This window comes from Camelus dromedarius, chromosome 27, assembly GCF_036321535.1.
Source record: "Camelus dromedarius isolate mCamDro1 chromosome 27, mCamDro1.pat, whole genome shotgun sequence".
Lineage (NCBI taxonomy): Eukaryota > Metazoa > Chordata > Mammalia > Artiodactyla > Camelidae > Camelus > Camelus dromedarius.
Window position 1 is genome coordinate 11,832,389 of NC_087462.1, and position 15,210 is coordinate 11,847,598.

Genomic DNA, 15,210 nt, shown 5'->3' on the forward strand with positions numbered 1-15,210 from the left:
TTGGGCATTTACTATTTACTAGATATTCATTTAGGGCAAGGCATTGACCTCTGTATTCACTGTGATCCATTTTATTGTTCATTTCTTTAGGCTGTTTGTTACTCCATACACACCCACGTGAATGCATTCAGTAATTTTTACTATCGAAATTGCCGTTTCTTCTGATGAAGATCTCTTCTCAGCATATTTATTTGCAAACATGATAGCCAGTGTATTAACACTGTCTGAACATTTATCCTACTTATCGTACAATGATGCATGGAGGTGGCACACATTACCACGTCTTCAGCAGTTTTATGCAAGAACCAGGACAGGCATCGTTCACCGACGCTTTCTTCTCCCTGCTTTGCAGGACTTCCAGTTCTGGAGAGATAGTCTCTTTCTTACAGATTCCACATCCACACAGGTGACTTGTGAACAAGTCTGGTCACTTATCACAGAAAAAAAGCACCATGTTTTCTCCATTTGTTCTGGCTCCCTTCTAGGGAATGTGGCTAGGCTTTCTGGAGTAGAAAAAATATGCAGAGGAGGTTGGCCAAGATAGGGGAGCAGAAAGACCCTGAACTCACCCCCTTCCACAAGCACACCAGACATGGGAACAAGAGAAGATACGTAGGAAGAGATTTTATCCAGAGAAATCTAGACACTGTTTTCTTCCCTGGGTGAGGACGTGGCCTTGCTTAGCTAATCACAACTCGAGTCAGAAGAAACTAGAATGTGTCAATATTCCCTGAAATGGAAGTTCACATACAGCTCATTTAAGTTCTTCCAGAATGGTGACATAACACACCACAAATTAGGTCTTTCTCAAGTCCAGTGTCATCTTATCCTTCAAGAACTGCCATCAACACCTAAGCCTTCTACCAGGGACCCACACACCAAGTGAAAGCTAGAATGGAATGTGTTGTATCTACATGTGCTGCTGAATTTTTTTTTTTTTTATCTTTGGGCTAGACATAAATTAGACTATCTGTGCATTTCTATAGACTTTTTTCAATCAATCAGTAGCATGTCTGTAATGTCACCTGCATGTCCAAATCTGAAAAGAAAGGTATTATCTGTTAACTCTTTGTATCAATTATCTGCTTCATTCAAATCAGTCTGTTTGCCCTTGCATATTTTCAGTAAGAGTATGGAGTTCTTGGGTCCTGGGTTACTCGAGTAAGTTTCCATTTTTCTAAATTGTTTCCAGTTTTGAACACAGTCAAAATGAGGAAAAGCTATTCCCCCACATTTCTACAGGATGTGACCTTAACCGGGACTTTGTATCTATTAAGACATTTTAAAGTTATAATTCTTGGCTCTCAGCACAGACCTTAATCTCAAATTGCATCATCTCAAGACATCCTAAAAAGCTGCCAGTTCATCAGTGACAGATCCAAAATAGCCGACTTAAAGGCAGACCAAAAAAAAAAAGTGTGTTCTCCCAAGCATATCACCTCAGCCAGGTCCCAGGAGAAGAAACACAGATTAAAACTAAATGACAAATGCAAAAGTACACAAAGATGAAAAAGAAAAATCACCTCTTCAGGACTCAGCAGAAGGACACTGAACGCTCAGATTTCTAAGCATCCAATTCATGGCCATAAATTGGCAGAATAAATTACATAGAGCTTACCCCTGTCTTAGACCCCACATATTTGCCAAAATACACTACAGTTTATAGATATATTTTACACATGCCATTTAATTTGATCTTCCCAACTAACATGTACGGCAGGCAGGATTATATCAGTGTCAAGACGTAGAAATGGAAGCATGGAGAGCTGAGCGGGGTGTTGAGAACCTGGTTTGAGTCCTGGCTCTGCCAGAGACCTTTTCTAGTTAATAAGTGAGGTCAAGTGAGCTAATCTCAGGGGTAGAAACCTCTTTACCTACTAAACAAGGACAAGTCCTGCACACCCGATGGCCGTGAGGAGTCAATGAGGTGAAGTGTGCAAAGCGCTCACTAAGCATAACGTCTCGCACATGGTACCGATCTGATATTGTTGACATTTTCAAGGTTACTAAGCTAATAAATCACAGAGCTAGGCCCAAGACATCAATCCTTATTGAGAAGTAAATAGTTTAGAGAGTGAAACTCAGTACACTGTTATCTGTCCATTTACCCTTCACAACTTTTTGACATTGATGTGGGTGACTTCCACTACGAGGGCAGCGCTGTGGCCGGGACCTTCCGCTCCCACTGAGCTTGACATCTTTATAAATGCGTTCTAGGAATAGCCACCTCCATGGACTCCCTGTTTACATGCTTGTCCCCCCTCTAATTGGTCTGTCATGCTGCAGACAGGTGACCATCTTTAAAGTTACATCACATCGCGTCTCCATCCTCCAGTGACTCCCCATGCTCTTAGGACAGGGTCACACATTCTCAGTGTGCCCTGGCAGGCCCAGCACGAGCTGGTCCCTGGATGTCCCTCCTCTCATCGCACGATGCTCATCTAGCTCCAGCCACTTGGTTGACTCGAGCTTTCCCGATATGAGCAAGGTGTCTTCCACCTCAGGGTCTTTGCAAATGCTACTCCCTCTCCTCGAGTTCATTCTCCCAGCACCCCCTGCACACCCACACTGATGTGGCTGGTTCTTCTCAATTTTTCAACTTGGGCATAAATGCCCCCTTCTCGGCGGGACTGTCTTTGACCTCCCTGACTGAAGCACGCATCACAGGGTTATTCTCTCACACGGCTTCCTTGACACTGATCGGGATTGACCGCATTCTATTTGTGCTCATTATTTGTTGCCATGGCTCCCCCATTAGCCTGAAAATGCCTTGAAAGCGAGATCAGACCTGTTTTGCTCATCCGTGTCTCTCCAGCACCTACAACAGTACCTTTGCTGTAGATCATCAAAGCATATATATTGCATGAATCAATCAATAGCCACCTGTTGTTTACAGGGCCACACATTTTCAGGCCCCAAAGTGGTTTTCAAGCTATGCTGTTAGGAGTCCTTGGTTCAGGATCTGTGTCTTTAGGCAGGGCTGATTTCTAACCAGGGTGCAATAAATTGGCCTCAAACGTGCCCAAACTATCAGGCCCTCCCCTCCAGCCATAGAGTGGCCCTGGACAGCTGAAAGCTCTAAGCCACTAGCTTCTGCCAGGGGCTTATCCACTTGCCTCAGAGAGCTGCACAAATGTTATCAACTCCTATCTGTGCTCGGATGTGGAAAGGCTGCCTTAAATCTGGCTTCAGCGGACCGTCGGGGAGGGTGGGTGAGCAGCCTGGTTTGGGGCTGGAATAAGCCTCTTCCCCTCCAACTGCTGCCTTGTCCCCAGCTTCAACCTGAGGATGAGAGCAGCCGGAACAGTACTGGCCTTCTAAAGTGAAGTTGCTGGTTAAATTCTATGCCTCAGATTTTTTTTTTTTTTAATACAAAGGAATCTGCTCCTTAAATGATGTTTGAAAAAAATATACGTATCAGTTGAAAGGGCCTCATTTTACAAATCAGGGAACTGAGGTAAGTGAGCCTCGAGGACAGTCTTGACTTTATTTTTTCTCAAAAAGACTTCTGAGGCAACGGTTCTCAATCTAAAAGGCTAAATCTTAAATCTAAGAGTCTGCTGAGGAACTTTAGAAAAATTCCAACATTCAGCCTACACCCAGACTAATGGAATCAGAGTCTCTGGAAGTGGAACCCAGGCGTGAGGATATGATTAAAATTAATAGACACTTGTTAAGATTAGTTATAATAAAAAACATACTTAATCTCTGACCCTTCATCTCATGAGTGACTGGTTTCTGAGACAATGTGGAAAAAATGGCAATAAAACTAAAAAATAGTATTTTAACTGGCTCAAAGGCCTTTCTAAACAAAATAGTTTTACTTTTTAATCTTTAAATTTTTTTTAAATGGAGGGGGAATTGAACCCAGGACATCGTGTAGGCTTTCTACCACTGAGCTATACCCACCCCTCCCAAATACTTTTAAAAATTAGAAAAGTGGGAATTTTCTTTTGACAGGGGAAGAGCTCTATGACTGAGAACTGAGTTCTGGAGAAAGGAAGAACTCACTTCGCTGCATCATTGGAGATGCCTGCTAACCTCTGTCTTTGAGGTTAACATTCAGTTTTCTCCTGTGTGATAATGGACAGCTGGCACATTGCATCGGCTGGAGTACCTGTAATCGATCAGTTATCCGCGGTAGTTTTCAGCCTGGGGGTGTAGATGCTCAGTGAGACCATGTCAAAGGTGTGTTTGCCAGACCAAGTAGAGTGACAAAGAATCCAGCAATGTTTCCTTCCAGAACTGTCCAACTCTCCAAAAGTAGCCACCTGTAGGCTTATTGTGAGGTTCAAATGTGAAGATGTATCTAAAGTTTGTAAGCACAATGCTCAGCAAGTAACTGACAGATGCTCGCTAAATATTATATGCCATTATCATTCTTAAAATCGTACTGATTCACTTGTTACTGAATAATAATTTAAAAGCCAAAAGGTCTGAAAAGACACTGTCAGCACATTGAGAATCTCTCTAGCCTGTTCTCAGCACCCAGCAGAGAATTTGGTGTTCCCTATTGTTACATGTAAACTGTTATTATGTACTCAAGTATGCATTACATTTATTAAACCAGTGTTGGGGGAGGGTGTATCTGAAGCAGTAGAACACATGCTTAGCATGCATGAGGTCCTGGGTTCAATCCCTGGCACCTCCTCCAAAAATAGACAAGTAAACTTAATTACCTCTCCCCACCTAAATAAATAAATAAATAAATAAATAGATAGATAGATAGATAGATAGATAGATAGATAGATAGATAGATAGATAGAGTGAAAAAGAAGAAGAAAGAAGAAAGCCACATTCGGGTATCTCCCTCTCCTGTTAACTGGCTGAGTTCCTGACTGCTGCACCCATTTTTCAGGTTCCTATGAGGTTAAGCCTTGGAAATTGTATAGACTTTTATTTCTCTTCCTGTTAGCATCGAAAATTTCTTGTTGCTCCCTCTTTGATGAGACTAAAGATTCCACCGAAGTAAAAAAGGGAGGCAGCTGGAGGTATTTCACACTTAGGAGAGATAATCTAAGGAAGGACAACACAGGTCCATGTTACAATTATAGATCAGGAAACACCACGACGACTCTGCGGGGTTGGGTATTACGTGGAAAACACAAGGGGGTGGGGGGAAAAGTGGTTAAGTTGTTTAATAGCATTTAATTACCCTCACCGCCTGGGCACATATATAGAAAGGCATACACTAAAATGTCTAAATAGTAAGAGGATATTAAACCAATGTATCAACAAAGGAGCAACAATTAAATTATGCCCTTCTGTACAGTGGTGTATCATTAGAAAGATACAATTAGACTCAGTGTGGAAAATGTTTCCTTAACATTAGACTGTTTAACTCTAAATTATGTAATGTGTACTTGGATAACAAATGCATTATGTTGAGTTTTAAACCAGGAGTGTGAGGTGTGAGTCTTCTGGTGACCTGAATTCTACTTCCTCACTTCTAAGCAGGAATGCCTCTCTCTCACACATCTGTTTTCGCCCCCTCCCATCTTTTCTCTTTCCTTCCTTCCAAATTACCTATAGGCATATTGCAGCTTCTTTTTTTATTTAGATCTCAATCAATTAATAATTGCTGACTAGGCACAGTGCTAGGCACTGCTTCACGGCAAGGTGAGCTGAGTAGACCTCAGATGAGCGCTCCTGAAATGGACTATTGCTACCCATTTTTTTTTGTACCCTTATTTTATTGGAAATGTTACTTTGAAAGCAGCATTTTACTGGAGATAAACAGTCACCAGGAAATTGCCACTGGAAATGACTTAGGCCATTCACAAAACTGCACGTGAGGACTGAGCTACGCAGATAAAGATCTCAGCTAGTCCTGTAAAAGCAGGGGCATGATGGAAATACCAGGAAAGGTGAGAATATGCTATTTGCCGTGTTCTGCCATTGGTTTATTTATTTATTCATCTTTTTTTTAAAATGGAGGTACTTGTTCTGCCATTAGGGTTTTACTTTCTTACCTTGTTATATACATACGCCTAGGAATGAAATAAAATAGTCCAGTGGCATAGACATACCAAACTAAAGGAAAAAGACACGTAGAATCAATCCAGTCATAGGAAAAGCACTACTTTTAAAGGTGTGAGTGCAAATAAAAAGGACATAGTGTTATCACACCAGATTAGAATAAAATACTAATTAGATCAAGACAAAATTAGAAATATTCCAATCCTTAAATTGCATTTTAAAAACTTTGTTTCTTATTGAAGTACAGTCAGTTACAATGTGTCAGTGTCTGGTGTACGGCACAGTTACTGCTACCCGTTGATGAGACCCAGGGCTTGGCTGAGAACACAATGTCCTCACTCCTAAACCCCGGCCTACCCTTGGTCTCGTCATGAGCATTCAGAGATTTTCATAGCCTTATCTATTTTCTGCTCATTATTAGTAAGAGGAAATCACAAAAGGGAAAAATGCCTTCATCAGAAGAAACTTCTTGAATCTAGTTATAACCAGATAATGTTTTACATCTGCTTTGCAGGCATCCCAAAGGGAGGCCTTTTATTACTAGCATTGCCAGCGTTGTGCTAAGTCGGCTGCATGCCAGATGTATTGGAAAATCCCACTGACAACCATGGCTGTTGTGCTGTTTGGAAATTACAAGCAGTGATAAGATGTCAGGAGTCCCACCTGCTCCAACGAGTCGGAAGAGGCTAAAATAGTACTTGGAGGATGATAAGTGTGAAGAAGAACATGCAGCCTCTCTCTGAAGCCCTGAGAGTGGGAGGGAAAATTCTGAACCTTTCTCTAGCCAGCTATTGCCTATTCAGTCTGGGATGGCCTATTTTAAAGGATTGGGAAAGCAAAATATGATTTAGATTTCTCTAACCTGCTAGGATCTTTAATCTTTTTGTGATGTCACTTTTTTTTTTTAAATTGAGGTATAATTGACATAGAACATAATATTAGTTTCAGGTATATAATGTAATGATTTGATACCTGTATATATTGTGAAATGATCACCCCAATAATTCTAGTTGACATCTGTCACTGCACACAGTTAGAATATTTTCCTGGTGATGAGAACATTTGAGACTATTTTTAGCAACTTTCAAATATGCAGTACAGTATTATTAACTATAGTCACAGGTTGTACATTATATTCTCATAACTTATTTATCTTATAACTGGAAATTTGTACCTATTGATGTCCTTTACCCATTTTGCCCACCCCTTACGCCCCACCCCCTGCCTCTGTGAGCTCAGTATTTTCATTTTTGTGTTATTTATTTATTTATTTTTAGAGTCCACATATAAGTGTGATCACACAGTATTTGCCTTTCTGTGTCTAACTTATGTAATGCAGCAGAATGCCCTCAAGGTCCATGTTGTCTCCACGGGCAGCCTGCTAGAATCTCTGCAGAACTTCTCCAACTTTAATGTGCATGTAACTCATCTGGGGATCTTGTTAAGATGTAGCTTTTGCTTCATGAAGTTACAGGCGGGGCCAACATCCTGCATTTTTCACACACTCCAGGGGATGTAGGAGGCTTTGGTCCATGGGCCAAAGTTGGCAGGGAGCTATGTAATCTAAATAGAATTAGGATGATGCAAAGCTGATGAGAGATATTGGTGAGACAACTTTGTCCTACATCTGTCTTCCTACTTAGGAGTCTTGGAGCCCTGAATGCCCATGATGACTGGTTTCCTCCTGTGTGTTTTCACCTCTTTTTTTCTTTCAAAATGAGAATAATTTATGAGCTGAGACACATCAAAGTTCAACAAATTCTGAACCTACTTCCTAATATCTTTATCACACTCTCCTAATGTTCTGTGCCCTTTTTTGTGCCTGCATCATCCCCCCTCCACCCCCGGATTGCTCCAAGAGCATCTTAATCAGACATCTTAGATACCTTGTCTCTTATCTCCAGTATGGCTTTTCATATAGGAGACAGAGCTGTTTTTCTAAAATGCAAATCCTATGTCATGACCCATCCTAAAATCCTGTCATGGTTTCCTGTTTCCCTCAGGACAAAATTTAACAGAATCCTCAGAGTGATTTTTCCTGTTATTCTTACATTATAGGAAGGTCCAAAGTGGAAGATAAAAGGCACTAAGTTTTCTACATCCTAAACTCAAATAGCTTCTAGGAGAGCTTAATATGATATAGACAGAAAAAAGGTTTTCTTTAATAGGGAATTGGCCTGAAGCAATTGTGGAAGCTGGTGAAGCAGTCTCTGTGAGACTGTTGCCTTGGTATTTCATGGGAAGGGAAGGCAGCTGTAAAGGAGGGGATCAAGAGCATGCTGGAAACCCCAAGCTCAGACCGGAGCCCCACTGAAGCCCTGCCACTTCTGGTCGCTGACCCTGATGATAAGAGCATCCTGTAGAAGCCAGAGTCCCTCATCACAAAAGTACACACACATTATCTTGCCCAGAAGCTAAAAAGGATCCAGGAGAATGTAGAACAATTTCAGATCTAGCTCCTGCGTCGGGAAAACAAAAGGAGTCAGTGGCTCAGCAAATATGTTCCTGAGCTAAATCATGGCCACGGCTTCCCTTGCAGCATGCACATCTCCCAGGCATCTTCCCTGGAGCAACCCTGACTAGAAACACACCAGAAAGCGAGGGCTGCAAACGCGGTCCAGTCCACTCGAGTGGACACATTGCAAAGACATCCCAGTGGGTTTCTTTTTTAAAACAGGCTCATACAACAGAATTACTTTTTTTCAGTCTTTATCTTAGAACTTGGAAATATAGTTCTTTTTCATTAGGCAAGGAGCCTCAGTAAGGCAGAAGATGCACTTGATTTTGCCTGTCACTGTATTCAGTGACCAGCAGAAGACTTTCACACTTAATAGACCCTCCTATTGACTGAAGGATAAAGGAACGAATGCATGGATGAATAAAAGGCAATAGAAGTGTAGGAATAAAAATATATTTGGCTTATGTCAGGTTTCTGAAATGTGGCCCATAGGATGTTTGAAAAAAATATCTCCAAAGAACTCTTTTCAGACGTGAACTGAATCCAGCCAATATGGTACAGCAGGGATCATACTGACCCTCCTCCCTGAAATATTTAAAAATAGCCACAGAAATATGTGAAACAATAGTGTTCAAGACACTGAACAACAGGCAATGAGGACCAGTGATCCTTGAGAAACAAGAAACAAATGAGATGAACCCTAAGATTGCCTGTTTATTGCCTTGAGAGAGTTTCCAGGCCATGGCGTGGTGCGGGAAAACACAGGCAGAACCCAGCAGGTGCCATGAGTCTTAGAGTCCAAAAAAACCAAGACAATTTGAGTTCACAGGGTGGAGTACTGGAGAGGAGAACACCTACAGAGACAGAATCACGGGGATCTGCAGAGGGTCTTCACAAAGGCTAGAGCAGAGGGCTGATGAGACCATGAACATGAGAAGATTTTCCGAGATAAGAGAAAGAACCATCCAGAAAGATTAAAGGTTAAAGTGCCTGGCACTCAAACAGGGCTGGAAGTAGTGACCCAGAAGTGACACAGATTTTATCATTAGCAGACAAGGACTTTAAAACAATGATTATAATGTATACTTCCAAAAGGCTAAGGAGAGATGCAGAAGATATAAAAATCAAACTCAACTTCTAGAAAAAAAAATGACTAAGATGAAAAATACAGTGAAGTGATTTAATGGAAGATTAAGCAGATCAGTACTGGGTAGAGAACTTGAAGATGTATCAATAAAACCTATCCACAATTAAACACAGTGAGAATTAAAAAAAAAAAAAGATTATCAGTGAGCACTGGGAACACTTCAAGTAGCCTAATGTACCTAAAACGAGAGAATCCAAAGGAGAGAAGGCACAGAAAAACTTTATCAATGAACAATGACTAAAAACTTTCCAAATTTAATGGAAGCTATAAACGCATGGATCCAAAGAAACTAAAAAGAGATCTCAATTACAAGAAACATAGGGAAAATTATGTTGAGGCACATTACAGTCAAATTGCTCAAAGTTAGTAATAGAGAAAAATCTTATGTCACAGGTAGTGAAATTGAAGATAATGGTAGAATTCTCACCAGGAACAACACAACTGTGTGAGTGAAAACATCTCTGAAGTACTGGAAGTAGAAAGTGTCAGCTGATAAATCTATGCCCAATGAAACTATCTTTCAAAAATGAAGGAGAAATAAAAAGGATTATAAGGGAATGCTAAGAATGACTGTATATCAACAGATTATGCAACAGAGAAAATGGACAAAGAAAGACACAAACTACTCAAATATGCTAAAAAAAAAGAGTCAATATAATAAGAAAAGATATTGAATTAGTAATCAAAAATTTTTGTAGAAAAAAAAAGCCTATGAACAGATGGCTTCAATGGTAAATTCTGCCAAATATCGAAAAATGAATTAACACTAGTCTTTCACAGACTTATCCAAAAAAACAGGAGTAGGAAACATCTTTCTCACCTCGTTCCCTAATGAAAATTCTATCCTGATACCAAAGAGTAGACAATGACATTACAAGGTCAATAAAAAACAGGGTTTTCATGGATTGATATATTACCTTCACAATGTATGAGAAAAGCAAGGTAAATGAAAAAAAAAAAGCCAGAAAAAACATTTGCTTAACATATGTCCGATAGAGGACTTGCATTCAGTATACCTAGAACGTGCAAAGCTCAATAAGAAAACAAACAACTCAAATTTAAAAAATGGTGAATAGACTTGAACAGATACTTTACCAAGATATACTGATGACAAAAAGGCACATGAAAAGATGTCAACATACTAGGCATTAGGGAATTGCAAATGAAAACCATAATAATACAGCTCTCCACACCTATTGGAATGGCTAAAATTAGAAAAGACTTGACTGTACCAATTGTAGGGGAAAATGTGTAGGCACTGAAACTCTCATACATTGCTACTGGGATTGTAATATCATGCACACACCTTGGAAAACAGTTTGACAGTGTCTCAAAGTGTGAAACACACATGTGCCATATTATATGACCATTTAACTACAAGATATGAACTCAAGAAGAAAGAATATATATATCCATGTAAAGATTTGTATATGAATGCTCATAACATCTTTGCTTTCAATAGCCTCAAACTGAACCCAAACCAGATATTCATCAATGAGGGAAGAGATAAACAATTGTGGTTAGCCATACAATGGAAGACAATTCCACAATAAAGAGAAAAGAATTACTGTTGTATATATCAAATGACTCTTCAAAATACTTATGCTGAGTTAGAGAATCCAGACAAAAATTTTCATACAGTAGAATTCTATTTATATAGAAATCTAGAAAATACAAACTGATCCATAGTGATAGAAAGTCTGTGTGAAGCATTGCTAGGGAACGAGGAGATACAGTGATCATTTCTTAATTGTCATAATGGCTTCATGGGTCTATACATATGTCAAATTTTATTACACTGCATACTTTATGTGTAATTTATTTTAGGTCAATTATTTACTGATGATAAATTTTATACATATTTTTTATTTTAATAAAAAACAAATATAAATTAAACAGTATAAAATGACAAATATATAAACAGTGCAATTTGATGTTTTCAAAAGCTAATATTTTGAATGATTTGATGATAATTGATTTTAAATGTCTGAATTACTTATTGAGATAAATCAATGATTAAGAAATTTTGAATAAATCTGAATAAATATAATACCTTCTGCTTTATTTAAGCAGAAAAATAAACTTACACATACATGCATGCATACACACACTGAGTAGTGAATTTGGAGATCAATATTTTTGTAAATAGGAGGGAAAAAAAAGAATAAATTTCCTGACATTTTGCTCTAAGTTCTGTATGATCATGGATGACTAATATATACATTTATTACTTATTAGCTCTTTTTCATTATTCATTTTCTTGAATAAGTTTTTGATAAACATAGCACATAAATTAAAAGTTTCCAAGAGGCATCGAGTAAAACTTTCTCCCTCCTCGGCCTGGCAGCTGGCATTCAGTACACCTACCTAATGATCATTAATGTAACTAGTGAAGTTGTCTATGCGTAAAGAAAACATATAAATATGTGATATTTAATACTGAACATGAACACTGACGTACTATAAACGTTGTTCTTCACTTTGCTTTCCTCATTTATCATGGAGGTTATATATCAATACATGAAAATTGCCCAATTCTTTTCATCTATTGCTTTATTTTATATTGTATTAATGTGTATTATTTATTTTCCAGGTGCCTGTTAATGGACATTTCTGTTGTTTCCGGTCTTCTGTTATCATTAGGAGGCTTTGATGAAATCATTAAATGTAATATGCCTATGAGTAAATGGTTTGGATAAATTTCTAGGAGTGGAATTGCTGATGAAGGTGTATACCCATTTAAGTTAGAAAATATTATGAGATTGTCCTACGTGTAGATTGGGCTAATTTAGCATCTCACAAGTCAAAGAAGAATGTTACTGTTGACCCGTACCTTCACTAACATAGTAATTTATTAAACTCTGGTCTTTGTTAATAATGAACTGGTGAAGATGGTAGCTTATAGTATTAATTTCATTTCTCATATGATGAATAAGGGTAAACAGTTTTTGAAATACTTAGAGAAATTTTACATTTTTTCTGTTAACTGTATTCATGCCATTTATTCATTTTTTAAACAGATTTTACACAAAATTATCTAGAAAACTGAAGAAGAGGGAATGCTTCCCCACTCATTCTATGAGACCAGTTATCAACACAAAGATCTTATTTTAAAAAAAGAAATCTATAGACTAATAGCCCTCATAAACATAAATACAAACAAAAATTAAACAAAATTTTAGCAAATTAAATTATTATTAAAGCTTAAAACACTGTAACAATTGGGGTTTATTCCAGGAGTGCAAGGTTGGTTTAACATATAAAAATCAATCAATCTAATTCACCATATAAACTATGAAAGAAAAAAAATAATACAATCATCTCAACAGACTGAGAGGGACTGAAAAGAATCCAAGATCTATTCCTGATAGAAACTCTCACTAAAGTGGAAGCAGAAGAGAATTTTCTCAAACTTTTAATGAACATTTTATGCAAAGGTCAAGATGATGTTTTGCCACTAAGATGAGCAACAAAACAAGATGTTTGATCTCACCACTTCTATTAGACAGTGTACTGCAGTTTCTACCCAGTGCCATCAGGTTAAAAAATAAATGAAAGAAAAAAAGAAAAAGAAATAAAAGACATCCAGATACGAAAGAAAAAAGTAAAACTGCCTTTATTTGCAACTAACCCGAGAGTCTATGTAGAAAATCTGATGTACAAAAAAGTTACTAGAACTAATAATTGAGTTTGATAAGTCTGCAGGATAAAAGATCGACATTCAAAAATCAAGTAAATTTCTATACATAATCAGTGAACAATCAGAAGTTGAAATTTTAAAACAATTTCTATTTACAGTAACAAAAATATGAAACACTGAGGAATGAATTTGACTAATTAAATCAAATTCCTGTTATATTGAAAACTATTAAGCTTTCTGGGAGAAATTTTAAAAGACTTGAAGGAATAAAGATATATCTATATCTATCTATCTATCTATCATCTCTATTTATATACTTTGTTTACCAGTCAGAAGACACAATACTATTCAGATATCAGTTGTCTCCAAATTGATCTAGAGAGTCAATAAAATAGCAGCAAACTTTTTTCTAGAAACTAACAAACTGATTCTACTATCACTTATTGAAATAAAAAAGAGCTAGAGTAAGCAAAGTAACTGAAAATGAGAACAATTTTAGAGAAATAACAATATCTGATTTCAAGGCTTCTTATAAAGCAACAACAGTCAAAACAGTGTGATTCTGGCACAAAGATAAATCAATGAACAAAATAAAGACACATAAGGAAACCCACACATAAATGAATAACTGATTTTTGGCGATGATAAGAAGCCAATTTATTGGAGAAAAGATAGTTTCTTTGACAAACTGTGAACAATTGGATATCCATATGCAAAAAAGCCACCTTTGATCCATACCTGACACCATATACAGCAATTTCAAAATGGATTACAGTACTAAATATAAGACCAAGAATTACAAAACTTTAGAAACAAACATGGGAGAAAGTTTTGGGAACCATGAGTAAGGCAAAGATAATTTCACAAAACAACTAATGTCAAAAGCACAATCCATAAAAAAACCTAAATTTTTAAGTTGAACTTTATTAAAGTTTTTTTTAAAAATGATCTTCAAAAGAATATGTTAAGAGAATGATAAGAAATGCCACTGAGAGAAAAAAAAAAAACAGTGAAGTATATAAAGAACTTGTATCCAGAATATATGTAGAACTGTTAAAACTCAGAAAAAAAAAATCCAAATCTTTTAAACTGGGCAGAAAATTTGAATCAACATGAAAAAAGGCTCAGTATCAGTAGCCATGAAGGAAATGAAAACTAAAAACACAATGAGAAACCACCACACGTCTTTCAGAATGGCTAACATGGAAAAGACTGACCACAGCAAGTGTTGACAAAGATGTGGAGAATCTGCTGATGAGACAGTAAAATAAGATACTGATGAGATAGTAAAATGGTACAGTCACTTTGGAAAATAGTGTCCAGTTTCTTAAAAAGTTAAGCACACTGCTAACATAATGATCTAGCCATTCCAATTCCTAGGTGGGCACCCAACAGAAATGAAAGCATATGTGCCTATAAAGACTTGAACAAGCTTAATTTATAAAAGCCAAAAATGGCAAACATTTAAATATCCACCAAAAGCTGAGAACCAAAGAATATCCATACAATGAATTCAACTCAGCAATAAAAGGGAATGAATTATTAATACATGCACCATGAATGAATCTCAGTTATGCTAAATGAAAGAAAATAGGCAAAAAAGAATACATACTGTATGATTCTCTGATTCCATTGGGAAATCTAGGTCAATATATAGTGACAGAAAACACATTAGTTATTGCCTGGGTGAGGAGTAAAGGGAGAGGTAGGAATAAAGGATTGCAAGGGAGCATGAGGCAACTTTTGTGGGTGATGAAAATATCCATTATCTGATTGTGGTGATGGTTTCCTGGGTATATAGATATGTCAAAGTTTATGAAATCATACACTTTAAGTATGTGTAGTGTATTGTATAACAACTATCACTCAGTAAATTTGTTTCTTTTTTTTTTTAAGGATGAATTTCATTCTTCCAGATACCACAAATTTTGAATGATTCTATCATTTGATTCAGACACAAAACTTCTAAATCAGCATTAGGACTGA